The sequence below is a fragment of the Engystomops pustulosus genome, chromosome 5 (assembly GCF_040894005.1).
Source record: "Engystomops pustulosus chromosome 5, aEngPut4.maternal, whole genome shotgun sequence".
NCBI classification, from domain to species: Eukaryota; Metazoa; Chordata; class Amphibia; order Anura; family Leptodactylidae; genus Engystomops; species Engystomops pustulosus.
The window spans coordinates 72,951,787-72,964,990 of NC_092415.1; the positions used below are offsets into that span (position 1 = coordinate 72,951,787).

Here is a 13,204-nt window from a genome sequence, read left to right on the forward strand (position 1 = left end):
ACCTCTTTCATTCATATATTTTAGGTGTTGAAAATTAATCAATATCCTGCATGGAAAATGCAAAAAGACAGTAAGACCCAAGGAAAATTATAACACTCAAAAGAAGACGTTTTTTTGGTCCAAATTGTTTTCTGTGAAAGGCCCCTAAGAGGTGTGTGTTAGTCCACAAGTCAGCGGCATGGGTGACATGGAAAGGCTGGCCTTTGTGAAGCAAGGTAGGTGGCTCCAGCTTGACACTCAGTGCACATAGGAACGTCTAGCAAGCGTGGAAATGAGCAGAGATTAATCATTACAGAGTCTGAAGGGCATCTCTAGGGTGTATTACAACCAAGAACATGGAAGATATTCCTTAGTTTTTCTATGTTTTGGGTAGACTGCAAATTCCAGTAAAATTTAGTCCAGCTGGCCGACCCTATCCCCCTGGTCATGACTGTAAAGACCCCATATCCTCCAAGGGTGTGATCCGCCAGCATTTTACAGCCAGGGCAACCAGTATCCTGCTTGGGTTATCCCAAACATAAAATTATGGACAGGCTACAGTCTCCCGGGACTCTATGACCTGACATTCACTCATAGACAGTACTTGTGATCTACAGTCCAGGCTAAAGACCAGCAAAGTCCTCCTAACCTGGCAATATTAGTGGCAGCTCGCTCACCCTATTCTATGTATGGATGACCCCCCAAATTTGAGCATTTTATTGTGTGAGTCTTCCATTCTCAGGGGAGATAAGCTGCGGCCTGCCTGTGCCCAGCTTGCCCGCTGGGTGCATGTGTATGGAGACACAGGCAATGTGGTGACAATGAATGGTCCAGTGCCCAGCCTGCCCGCCAGGTGCATCTGTATGGAGACACGGGCAATGTGGTAACAATGAATGGTCCAGTGCCCGCCAGGTGCATCTGTATGGAGACACGGGCAATGTGGTAACAATGAATGGTCCAGTGCCCGCCAGGTGCATCTGTATGGAGACACGGGCAATGTGGTAACAATGAATGGTCCAGTGCCCGCCAGGTGCATCTGTATGGAGACACGGGCAATGTGGTAACAATGAATGGTCCTGTGCCCAGCCTGCCCGCCAGGTACATCTGTACATACAGGCGGGCAATGTAGTAACAATGATTTGTCCTGTGCCCAGCATGCCCGCCAGATGCATCTGTATGTATAGACGGACAATGTGGTAACAATGAATGGTCCAGTGCCCGCCAGGTGCATCTCTATGGAGACACGGGCAATGTGGTGACAATGAATGGTCCAGTGCCCGCCAGGTGCATCTGTATGGAGACACGGGCAATGTGGTAACAATGAATGGTCCAGTGCCCGCCAGGTGCATCTGTATGGAGACACGGGCAATGTGGTAACAATGAATGGTCCAGTGCCCGCCAGGTGCATCTGTATGGAGACACGGGCAATGTGGTAACAATGAATGGTCCAGTGCCCGCCAGGTGCATCTGTATGGAGACACGGGCAATGTGGTAACAATGAATGGTCCTGTGCCCAGCCTGCCCGCCAGGTACATCTGTACATACAGGCGGGCAATGTAGTAACAATGATTTGTCCTGTGCCCAGCATGCCCGCCAGATGCATCTGTATGTATAGACGGACAATGTGGTAACAATGAATGGTCCAGGGTCAGGACCACCGGGCACATGGTAAATAGATAGGTGTCAGGTCTCTGTAGTTTTGCTGCCATGACCTTATTCATGAAGCCTCCTCATACTTTTCTACTCCTTATTTTTGGAGAAAGGGCTGCCAGCTGGAGCCTGGAGTGGCTGTGCCCGCTGGGAGACCTGCCACCCTCCCCATCTGCCCCTACCCCCCTCGTGAAGCCCCTGCCCCGCAGTGTGAGGAGAGGAGCCACATAAGCAGAGCCGCTTCCTGTACGGAGGGAGGAGGCAGCTGACAACATGTTTTTTTCTGCTTTTTTTCCTCCCTACTACGAGCCGCGGCAGAGTGTCAGGGCGGAAGCCCCATGCCCAGGGCACCTATAACCCTGCCATGGGAGATGACTGAGGGGCTATGCCACCCATCTCCTCAGCGCCAACCTATCCGTGCTCAGCCCTCCTCCAGCACACAGGGATATAGTGGCCAATGCCGCACACACCCCACACTCATCCGCACAGACACATGCACCCACCGTGTGTACATATAGGCGCCTCCAGGGGTCCACTGCTTGGGAATGGCCAGCACTACATGCAGGGGCAGATCACAGGTTAAGCGGCCAGGTGATCCGACTGCTCCGCCTCCAGATGTGCGCTCAGGTTAGGGCGGCGGGCTCCTTCCTGCACGGCGGAGGTGCTGCTCTCCTTCCGTCTCTACGCTCGGAGGATTAGACGCGCCACCTGCCGGAGCTGCGCAGTACTGCAGCTGTCACACGCTACAGCAATAACATGATGAGCAGGACACGAGGAAGAGGGGCAGAAGCACCTGCCAGGAAGATACTGCCCCACTCATCACTATGCAGGATTGTCACCAACACAAAGTGGTGCAAATGCTCTGATTGGGCACCTGTCTCCCACTTCTCCCCAAACTACAGGCCCTGCCTAATTCACTGTAGTGACCTGCAATGAATGATGATATGGAGATGAGTACCTCATACAAAAGAGAGGTCCCTCTGTCACCACCTCCTCCTTGGTAGTTGGTAGGATTACCTCTTAGCTAATATTAAAATAGAGGCAGCCGGGGCCCAGAATACCGGAGTGGCTGGCAGTTTCGGCCTAGGCACGCTAGTGTCACGGTGCTTGGTTTGGGGACCGGAGGGCTGTCCTACAGCCTGGCAGGTCTTCAGCAGGCGGTGTTGGCAAGAAATGATATAGAGGGAGAGGCTGAAGTACTGGTTCTCCCTGGGGCAGCCCTTAAAGTCTTTAGTATGAGTCCCTGGCAGATAGATGGGGCGCCCTTGATGGTGATACAGCCGTAGCAGGGACCAGACGGAGGCAATGTTGTGCATAAAAGTAACTTACAGTTCTTTATTCAACCAACGGTAACAACACGCCAAACGATTCTGTACAAGTGCAGTACTGGAGTGATCTTGGAGAAGGAACCAAAGGAGTTGTCTCACCAGCCTGGATGCAGGGGCAGGCTGGGATGTAGCTGTGTCCAATCCTGGAAGCTGCAGCTTTGTCCTGTGTCACTCTGTCTGTACTAGCTCAGATGAGGCCTAGTAGGCCTATGTGCAGAGCATGTGCTCTGAGCTCCGCCTGTGTTGAGAGCTTGAACTCAAGAGAAACTCTTCCTGACGTTTCTGGAACTCTGTTTTAACTCCTCCCCTGACTTAGGCTATATTCACACTGACGTATGGGGGACGTATATACGGCCAACGTATATACGGCCGATATACGTCCCCCAAAGACGGCAATGGGCGCACCGCGCCCTACGGGAGCGGTGCAGCACACATGCGGCACCGTACCGCTCCATACCCCGAAAAAAGATAGGAAATGTCCTATCTTTGTCCGTAGTACGGCGCAGTGCGCCATAACTTCCTATTGAGAGGGGCGGGGGTAAGCTGCGCTCACCTCCTCCTCCTCTCCCCGTGCACTGCCGTTGCCCGCTACGGTATGGTACGGGCGGGCAACGGCAGTGTGAATGTAGCCTAAGGGTTTAGTTCCTCCCTAGTCTGGTGGTCTCCTCCTCCAATCACACTCCAGTTACAAAAGTGGAACATCATTGGATGATAATATTAACATTCCTTTAACCCTTGCCTATCCAGGCAGAATCTACCGCTGCACAATTACCTGAGCATATGTGTAGTGTCCTGCAGGGGAGCTGATCAGACTCACTACCAGGGACACACACATATAAGGGGCTTATTCGCAACAACTCCTCTGCCTTGCATTGGCAGGGATGGTTAAAATTTCGGACAGATGGGTCAGTGGAGCGCTTTAATAAAACTCTAAAACATATGCTTAAAAAAGTGATGGAAAAAAATGGCTGTGATTGGTATTGCCTGTTGCTGTACCTGATGTTTCACAAGGGTCTAAAAGTTTTTCCCTTTTCTATGGTAGACACCCAAGGGGTTTACTTGAGATAGCCGAGGAAACATGGGAAAGAGCCTGCCCCATACAGAAGTGTTATAGAACATGTAGCTCAAATGCAAGACCATATTCCAACAGTAATGCTGGTTGTAAAAGAACATCTGCAAAAAGCACAAGAAGCCCAAAACTGAATTTACAATTGTTCACCCAGAACCCGAGAATTTAAGTCAGGGGATAGAGTCCTTATATTGGTGCTTACTATGGAATGTAAGTTCTTAGCAAAGTGGCAAGGCCCATATAAAGTTGTTAAAAAGTAGGGCCAGTGAACTAAAAAGATCATCAACCACTGAAAAGGTTACCATTTCAAATTTACCATGTAATTTTAATCAAATCCTGGAAACAGAGGGAAGCCTTGGTGTCCTCAAATGCAGAAACTGGTGAATTTTTGCAATGGATCCCTTCAGTCCGTATAATTAAAACCCTTTCAAAGGTGAAGGCAATACAGAACTGGTCAGGACTGCTAACAGAAAACTAGTCAGGGCTCTGGGGAGAGAATCAGATGACCATAATAGCGCAGATATACATGTAATTGCAATCAAGCAGCCATCAATCTAAGCCCATGTTCACACAAGCAAAATCAGTGTTTCCATTCACAGACCACAGGCCGAGGATGACGTTGACACAAAATGTTACAGTTTTATAAAATTTTAATAACTATTTGTTGTCCTCTATCGTTAACAACTTACGTGGCAACATTTTTTGTGGAATTACACACCCTTTACCCTTAACTTTTAACCCATCCAATATTAAATTATCTGCAAATTTGTAGAGGCTAACTCAGTGCGATTGTATCTCCAGCCTTTGCTTTTCCAATGAGTTGTGTTGTCAATTATCATCTTCAATCTGTCTCATATTACAGCTTGAGGGGTACTGTGCATTAGCGTCACCGCTTTTAAGTTAGTTAAAGAGATGAATCATTGTTATTATATCTTCTGGGAGATTGCCGGTCGGATACGATGAAGGAAGCTTTAAAATAATCAATTGCAAATTCCATTTCATTTTTCTTGTTAACAATTTATGATAATAGAGATTTCAACTGTTCTGAATCTCTTCGGTTGACACCTACTTTTTAAAACCTCTGAAAATGTGATAGCTGTTACTGTTCTGAGGTAATTTATTTGAGGTTGGAAGAGCAATGCTTTAATCTGTTATTCACTGATATTTCTCAGAACTTTCTTTAGAGCTCTAAAGTCTAGGTATTCAATTCTAGAGCCACTCAACTTTGCAGTGGAGAATTTTTTTTGTCAAGAAATGTCTGATTAATAAATTAAACATGAACTTTGAAATCCCATAAGTTTGGATGACTGTTAACTGCAGAATTCAACTACTTGTCATCTAATGGATCTTGCAGGTAATGTGGTTGTTTGTCCCCAGTCATGTTAGGCCACCAATCAATATCAGGTCAGTATTTTGAATTATTTTTTGTAATATATTTCCATTGGGCTACTTTCATCTTGCTCATATTACCTAAACTGAACAATGCGGGTATCGAAACTCATAGCATCATAGTTATCTACAATTCTGTTGCCACTGCCTCCCCGTGGACTACTGTCCTACCTGAAAGCATGAATATAAAGTGAGGACAAAACCCACTGCTTAGTGTTATCACTGTATTACGAAACAAATGTTTCATGTCTGAAAGAGCGGCTCCACCTTTTCCTTTAGGTCTAGTGAGAGTCTTGTATCCAGTTCTGGACCTCCCACCTCCCCAGACAAATTACCCAAAGGCAGAGCATAAGCTGTAAAAGAAGGAATTTGTGGGAGTGATACAGGAACCTGTTAATTTTTAGGACTTTGATACCTCTGAACCCAGCACCCAGCATTTTATTAGTAAGGGGAGATAATTGACACGATCTAGTATCGAGAAATCCAAGGGAATGTGGTCAGTGTCGGACTGGTGTACCTTGGGCCCACCAGAGAAAATTTGGGGAGGGGGCCCACCGCAGTGTGAATGCACACTAACTGTGTCCAATCATCGCTGGGAAAACATCTTATTAAATTACAGTGTACTGTGGCTGTAGCTCCATGTATGGCTGTGTACTGCGGCTGTAGCTCCATGTATGGCTGTGTACTGCGGCTGTAGCTCCATGCATGGCTGTGTACTGTGGCTGTAGCTCCATGTATGGCTGTGTACTGCTCCTGTAGCTCCATGTATGGCTGTGTACTGCCCCTGTAGCTCCATGTATGGCAGTGTACTCCGGCTGTAGCTCCATGTATGGCTGTGTACTGCGGCTGTAACTCCATGTATGGCTGTGTACTGCAGCTTTAGCTCCATGTATGGCTGTGTACTGCGGCTGTAGCTCCATGTATGGCTGTGTACTGCGGCTGTAGCTCCATGTATGGCTGTGTACTGCAGCTGTAGCTCCATGTATGGCTGTGTACTGCGGCTGTAGCTCCATGTATGGCTGTGTACTATGGCTGTAGCTCCATGTATGGCTGTGTACTGCTGCTGTAGCTTCATGTATGGCTGTGTACTGCGGCTGTATCTCCATGTATAGCTGTGTACTGTGGCTGTAGCTCCATGTATGGCTGTGTACTGTGGCTGTAGCTCCATGTATGGCTCTGTGCTGCGGCTGTAGCTCCATGTATGTATGTGTACTGCGGCTGTAGCTCCATGTATGGCTGTGTACTGCAGCTGTAGCTCCATGTATGGCTGTGTACTGTGGCTGTAGCTCCATGTATGGCTGTGTACTATGGCTGTAGCTCCATGTATAGCTGTGTATTGCTGCTGTAGCTCCATGTATAGCTGTGTACTGCTGCTGTAGCTCCATGTATAGCTGTGTACTGTGGCTGTAGCTCCATGTATGGCTGTGTACTGTGGCTGTAGCTCCATGTATGGCTGTGTACTGTGGCTGTAGCTCCATGTATGGCTCTGTGCTGCGGCTGTAGCTCCATGTATGTATGTGTACTGCGGCTGTAGCTCCATGTATGGCTGTGTACTGCGGCTGTAGCTCCATGTACGGCTGTGTACTGCGGCTGTAGCTCCATGTATGGCTGTGTACTGTGGCTGTAGCTCCATGCATGGCTGTGTACTGTGGCTGTAGCTCCATGTATGGCTGTGTACTGCTCCTGTAGCTCCATGTATGGCTGTGTACTGCCCCTGTAGCTCCATGTATGGCAGTGTACTCCGGCTGTAGCTCCATGTATGGCTGTGTACTGAGGCTGTAACTCCATGTATGGCTGTGTACTGCAGCTTTAGCTCCATGTATGGCTGTGTACTGCAGCTGTAGCTCCATGTATGGCTGTGTACTGCGGCTGTAGCTCCATGTATGGCTGTGTACTGCAGCTGTAGCTCCATGTATGGCTTTGTACTGTGGCTGTAGCTCCATGTATGGCTGTGTACTATGGCTGTAGCTCCATGTATGGCTGTGTACTGCTGCTGTAGCTTCATGTATGGCTGTGTACTGCGGCTGTAGCTCCATGTATAGCTGTGTACTGCTGCTGTAGCTCCATGTATAGCTGTGTATTGCTGCTGTAGCTCCATGTATAGCTGTGTACTGCTGCTGTAGCTCCATGTATAGCTGTGTACTGTGGCTGTAGCTCCATGTATGGCTGTGTACTGTGGCTGTAGCTCCATGTATGGCTCTGTGCTGCGGCTGTAGCTCCATGTATGTATGTGTACTGCGGCTGAAGCTCCATGTATGTATGTATGTGTACTGCGGCTGTAGCTCCATGTATGTATGTATGTGTACTGCGGCTGTAGCTCCATGTATGTATGTATGTGTACTGCGGCTGTAGCTCCATGTATGTATGTATGTATGTGTACTGCGACCGTAGCTCCATGTGTGTATGTATGTGTACTGCGGCTGTAGCTCTTTAAGTAAAAGTTTTATTTTCTCCTCAGGACAGTCACAGCACAGGAGAAATGCTGCAGCATTGTGAGTTTAGGGGTAATACCCAGTCCCTCTAGTAGCCAGTATAGAGACAGGGCCTCCCCCCATCCCAGGATAGAAATAGGGCCTTCCACCCACCCCAGGATAGAAATAGGGCCTCACCCCCCACCCCAGGATAGAAATAGGGCCTCACCCCCCACCCCAGGATAGAAATAGGGCCAAACCCCCCACCCCAGGATAGAAATAGGGCCTCACCCCCCACCCCAGGATAGAAATAGGGCCTCACCCCCCACCCCAGGATAGAAATAGGGCCTCTCTCCCACCCCAGGATAGAAATAGGGCCTCACCCCTCACGCCAGGATAGAAATAGGGCCTCATCCCTCACCCCAGGATAGAAATAGGGCCTCATCCCTCACCCCAGGATAGAAATAGGGCCTCATCGCCCACCCCAGGATAGAAATAGGGCCTCACTCCCCACCCCAGGATAGAAATAGGGCCTCACTCCCCACCCCAGGATAGAAATAGGGCCTCACCCCCCACCACAGGATAGAAATAGGGCCTTCCTCCCCACCACCCCACCCCAGGATAGAAATAGGGCCTTTCCCCCCACCCCAGGAAAGACAGACACACACAGAGGGCCTTACCATGCAGCAACTGCGGGAACTCGCCTTCTCAATGAGACACAGACCGCACGGATGCGGTGACGTCACCGCCGGAACACAGGATGCCGGGACCCACCAGACCAGCAGCAGACATCGGGCGCGCGGGGCCGAGTAGACATCGGGCGCGCGGGGCCGCGCTGTCATAGAAGCGCCGGGGCCGCGCTGTCATCGGAGCGCCGGGGCCGCGCTGTCATCGGAGCACCGGGGCCGCGCTGTCATCGGAGCGTCGGGACCCACAGGCATCGGAGCGTCGGGACCCACAGGCATCGGAGCACCGGGGCCTCGCAGGCATCGGAGGTTTAGGAGCAGAGGGACCCAGCAGGCGTCGGGGCCTACCGGAGGATTCTCCGGTACTCCGGTGGGCCAGTCCGACGCTGAATGTGGTGTTAGAGATTTTTATCTGGGGCTCAAACCCCCTATTGCATGGTGACTTTCAAATTAACTCTTTTATTGTTCCCGGTACTAGGAGGAGAGAACAAACCCAAGACACAGACACGGTCTTCAGCTGCACTCAAATCACACTGTTTATTTCCAAACCACAGTCGTATATCAAAACAGAAAAAGCAGCATTGGGGGGTGTGAAAAAGGAAATAAGAATACTGTAATGCTATTGGCCATAATGAATTTACCAGCACATTCTCGGAAAAGGTTAATAGGCCTCGTTCACAGACATGTTTATACTAATTTTCCTGAAAAGAAGACTCAGGCAAGTCAAAACAAGAGATACGCTGGTGCTGGAGCAGAAATATATAACAAAAGATGAAGGACAGACTGGCATCTCATTAAATGTCAAGGGAATTAGCTGGCAGGCGAGCAAACAGGTTGCATAAAAATGAAGTTTGAATCATGACCTTAGCTGGACAGTGCTTGACCCCTGGCATGACCCCCAGCATGACTTAAAATGGCCGCTTTTTGGTTCTCTTGCTCCAAGATGGCCTCTGTAGAGGGATATATCATTAACAGTGGATTCCCAAGTATTTGATAGCTTCTGATGGCCAGACATTTGAGGGGAACTCTTGAGTAATATGTGATGGAGGAGAGAAATGTTTAATGCCTCGGTCTTGACTATGAAATTAGTGACCTAAAGCATGAGAATTCCTGTATCCTGGAGGGGAAGGAAACCCAGGGACAAGACACAAACAAATCAGATCATCTGCATAGAGAGTGGTTTAATTTCCTGGGAAGAAAGGAGTGGACCCCACAATTGTGGTTCTCACTTGGGCCACAGATAAGTGTTCCATAGTTAGGATGTAGAGCAGGGGACACAGTGGCTAACCCTGCCTAGTCCCATTACAGAGGGGATGGGTTACGATAGGTCAAGATAGGAAGTCATTGTTTCAAACGCTAGCAGTAGAATTGTCATAAAACTCATGTTATGAAACCTGGCCAGACCAATGAACGCAGTCCAAGGATTTCTCTGCATCAAATCATTAGAAGTAGAGATGAGCGAACATACTCGTCCGAGCTTGATGCTCGTTCGAGCATTAGCGTACTCGAAACTGCTCGTTGCTCGGACGAATACTTCGCCCGCTCGAGAAAATGGCAGCTCCCGCCGTTTTGCTTTTTGGCGGCCAGAAACAGTGCCAATCACAAGCCAGGAGACTCTGCACTCCACCCAGCATGACGTGGTACCCTTACACGTCGATAGCAGTGGTTGGCTGGCCAGATCAGGTGACCCTGGGATAGACTAGCCGCTGCTTGCGCTGCTCGGATCATTCTGTGTCTGGATGCCGCTAGGGAGAGAGCTGCTGCTGGTCAGGGTTAGCGTTAGTGTGCAGGTAGATTACTGTTAGGCAGGAGTGATTCTACAAGAACCCAACAGCCCTTCTTAGGGCTACAATAACGTTATACTTTTTTTTTTTTGTTTGCTTGTGGCTGGGCTTGCTGGCACTAGTAGTGCAGCTAGTACCATATTGTGAGGAATTTGCAGGGGGACTTGCTACCGTTGTGTTTAGCTCTTAGTGACACACATATCCACCTCAAACACCAAAGTGGGAAAATTTATTAGGGGTTTGATTTCAATTAGGCACAGTCTGCCAGTTTTTTTTATTTTACGTTTATTTTTTCATAACTCAGCGTCATCTCATCAGTGTGCTTTCATACTTGGCTAGAAAATAGCCAAAGGAGAATCCAAACGGCTTACTTACGCCTACAATAGCGTTATATATATTTTATTTCTGGTTGATCTGCTGGTGGCTGTCCTTGCTGCAGTGCATATACTAGCCAATTGTGAGGAATTTGGAGTGAGACTTGCGACCGCTGTGTTTAGCGCTTAGTGACGCACATATCCATCGCAAAGACCGAAGTGGGATAATTTATTAGGGGTTTGATTGAAATTAGGCACAGTCTGCCATTTACTTTTTATTTTACGTTTATTTTTTCATAACTCAGCGTCATCTCATCTGGCATAGCAGTGTGCTTTCATAGTTGGCTAGAAAATAGCCATAGCAATAGGATAGTATCGTTTGGTTTTAAAAACTAAAAAACACACAAAAAAAAAAAAAACACAAAAAAAAAAGTAAAAAAAAAATTAAAGTTATAACTTTCATTTTCAAAATGTTTAACCCGAGGGCTAGGGGTAGAGGACGAGGGCGGGGACGTGGGCGTCCAACTACTGCAGGGGTCAGAGGCCGTGGTCCTGGGCGGGGTGAGACACCACCTGCTGATGAGGGAGCAGGGGAACGCCGCAGAGCTACACTCCCTAGGTTCATGTCTGAAGTTACTGGGACTCGTGGTAGAGCACTGTTGAGGCCAGAACAGTGCGAACAGGTGATGTCGTGGATTGCCGACAATGCTTCGAGCAATTTGTCCACCAGTCAGTCTTCCACGCAGTCCACCCATGTCACCGAAATCGGCACTCCTCCAGCTCCTGCACCTCAGCCTCCCCCCCCCCCCAGTCTGCCCCCTCCCAGGAAAATTTGGCATTTGAACCGGCATACTCTGAGGAACTGTTTTCTGGACCCTTCCCACAGTCACAAACCACTTGTCCGGTTGCTGCTGAGCAATTTTCCGATGCCCAGGTTTTCCACCAGTCGCAGTCTGTGGGTGATGATGACCTTCTTGACGTAGTGGAAGAAGTGTGTAAAGAGGTGTCCGACGATGAGGAGACACGGTTGTCAGGGCAGGAAGTCCGAGGGGGGAGCAGACTGAGGGATCAGAGGATGATGAGGTGACAGACCCAAGCTGGGTTGAGAGGCCGGGTGAACACAGTGCTTCTGAGACGGAGGAGAGTCCTATAGCAGAACAGGTTGGAAGAGGCAGTGGTGGGGCCAGACGGAGAGGCAGGGCCAGAGCAGGTGCATCAGCGCCAAATGTGTCACGTAGTGAAGCTCCCGTGGCGAGGGCTCCCGCGGCGAGGGCTAGATTTTCAGAAGTCTGGAGGTTCTTTAAGGAAACACCGGATGACCGACGGACTGTGGTGTGCAACCTTTGCCAAACCAGGATCAGCAGGGGTTCCACCACTACTAGCTTAACTACCACCAGTATGCGCAGGCATATGAATGCTAAACACCCGAATCAGTGGCACCAAGCCCGTTCACCTCCGGCCGTGCACACCACTGCTCCTTCCCCTGTGTCAGCTGATAGTCAGCCCCCTGCCCAGGACCCTGGCACAAAAACCCCATCGTCGCCTCCACGGTCCTCCACAGCATCCACCAGCGTTCAGCTCTCCATACCCCAGACGCTGGAGCGGAAAAGAAAATATAGTGCAACCCACCCGCACGCCCAAGCCCTTAATGTCCACATCTCCAGATTGCTTAGCCTGGAGATGCTGCCCTATAGGCTAGTAGAGACCGAGGCCTTTCGCAACCTCATGGCGGCGGCCGCCCCTCGGTATTCGGTCCCCAGCCGCCACTACTTTTCCCGATGTGCCGTCCCAGCCCTGCACCAGCACGTGTCAGACAACATCATCCGTGCCCTGACCAACGCCGTTTCTGACAAGGTCCACCTGACCACGGACACGTGGACGAGTGCTGCCGGGCAGGGCCACTATATATCGCTGACGGCACATTGGGTTAACTTGGTGGAGGCTGGGACCGATTCTGACCCTGGGGCTGCTCATATACTGCTGACGCCGAGGATTGCGGGGCCTACCTCGGTCCAGGTCTCAAAGGCCTACTATGCCTCCTCCTCCTCCCACCCCTCCTCCACCTCCTCCTCCGAACTACCATCCGTGGGCATGGCGCCATAAGTCGCTAGCTCTAGGCACAGCAGCAGAGCCGTCGCTAAGCGACAGCAGGCGGTGCTCAAACTGCTGAGCCTAGGCGATAAAAGGCACACCGCCCAAGAACTATTACAGGGCATCACGGCGCAGACTGATCTGTGGCTGGCACCGCTGAACCTGAAGCCAGGCATGGTTGTGTGTGACAACGGCCGTAACCTGGTGGCGGCTCTGCAACTCGGCAGACTGACACATGTGCCATGCCTGGCCCATGTGTTAAATCTGATAGTTCAGCGTTTCCTCAAGGCATACCCCGATCTGTCAGATTTGCTCACGAAGGTGCGCCGCATCTGTGCGCATTTCAGGAAGTCCAGCACAGATGCTGCCACTCTCAGGGCAGCGCAGCGCCGCCTCCAACTGCCCGCTCACCGACTGTTGTGCGACGTGCCCACGAGGTGGAATTCAACATTAACCATGTTATCCAGAGTTTACCAGCAGCGCAGAGCGATTGTAGACTGCCA

General features: G+C 50.0%; 1 protein-coding gene across 2 annotated transcripts in view; it reads right to left on the reverse strand.

The window, feature by feature from the left end:
- MBP (myelin basic protein) overlaps nt 1-2,305 on the reverse strand; it is a 150,405-nt gene extending 148,100 nt beyond the window's left edge. For both annotated transcript variants that reach the window (XM_072152363.1, XM_072152362.1), the window contains exon 1: nt 2,133-2,305. The gene's annotated coding sequence lies outside the window, so the exon portion shown is untranslated. The remainder of the gene's footprint in view (nt 1-2,132) is intronic.
- Nucleotides 2,306-13,204: the final 10,899 nt, after the last annotated feature.